Here is a 1,065-nt window from a genome sequence, read left to right as displayed (position 1 = left end):
CGGGTGACGCAGCCAACGCTGCTGCAGCCCTCCCAGGGGGCCCAGCTGGCGGGGCAGGGGGTGTGGGCCCCGACCTGGCGCTGATTGTGCCGCTCCTGGCTGTGTACTCAGCCAGCTCATCCCAGCACTGTTTGTTCGGTGCACCCAGGGGATGGTGCTGCAGAGACGGCGTCCAGCCCAGCGCGGGGGCTGGCAAGGCTGGGGGTGGCTGGATGCGGTTCCTCACTCTCAGGCAGGGGCTGCAGACAGGGGGGCAGAGCTCCACTCGCAGGGTCCGAGGTGCGAAGCTCCCAGCCACAGTCCTGCCCTGAGCTGCCGGAGCTGAGCTGTGCTGGGGCTCCCTGGGGACGCAGTCCCGCACGTGGGGTCCTGGGGGGCACCGCTGGCATGGTGGGGCTGGGGCCCAGCTCAGTGGGGCAGGGGCTGCTCCCGGGCCGGACCCCATGGAGCTGGTGTGGAGCCGTGTGTGGGGAAGCCCCAGTGCCCACCCCACACACCACACCGGAGACGATGTCCTCACACACAGTTTAATATTGGAGAGGGGCAGCTCCAGCATTTTGGGAATTACAGCAGCAGGGCTGGAACTCGCCGAGGGGTGCAAGGGACAGCGATGAGCCACCAGGTGCCCCATGGCACCAGCTCAGTGTTGACCTGTGTGGGAAACTGGCCTCAGCACCGCACAGTGGTGACCCCAGGACCCCCGCCCCGGCCCCCGTAGGCAGGGAGACAGGGATGGCCTGGGGGGGGCCCCGAGGTGTGAATCCCCCCATCTGCATCCCCATCTATCCCCAGGAGGTGCCTCCTCTGCCCCACGGCACCCCATGGCCTGGCCCTGTCCCCATCCCCCCCACCTCAGTCCCTGTGAGGGTCTCACCATGGGGAGAGCTCACCGGCTTCTGCCTCGGCCCCGCATCTGCAGAGGGAAAGTGAGTGACAAGATGGAGACAGGGATGCCCCGGCACGCTGCAGGACCTGCATAGCCGCACGGAGGCCACGGCGCAGCCACACAGACACGGTGCTGGGCATGGCACAGCACACACCCCCTCTCCATGGGCGCAGCCCCAG

The 1,065-nt window shown here is 68.4% G+C and overlaps 1 long non-coding RNA gene across 1 annotated transcript; it reads right to left on the bottom strand.

The window, feature by feature from the left end:
- Positions 1–513: 513 nt before the first annotated feature.
- LOC103925988 lies at positions 514–933 on the bottom strand. The gene is made up of 2 exons (XR_664050.1): positions 875–933; positions 514–651 (listed from the first exon to the last, which is right to left on the bottom strand). It is a non-coding gene; the product is annotated as an uncharacterized LOC103925988 (long non-coding RNA).
- Positions 934–1,065: the final 132 nt, after the last annotated feature.

This window comes from Pygoscelis adeliae, unplaced genomic scaffold (assembly GCF_000699105.1).
Source record: "Pygoscelis adeliae isolate BGI_AS28 unplaced genomic scaffold, ASM69910v1 Scaffold1152, whole genome shotgun sequence".
Classification (NCBI taxonomy): domain Eukaryota; kingdom Metazoa; phylum Chordata; class Aves; order Sphenisciformes; family Spheniscidae; genus Pygoscelis; species Pygoscelis adeliae.
The sequence above is the reverse complement of the archived record's forward strand: the minus strand, read 5'-3'. Positions and strand labels throughout refer to the sequence as shown.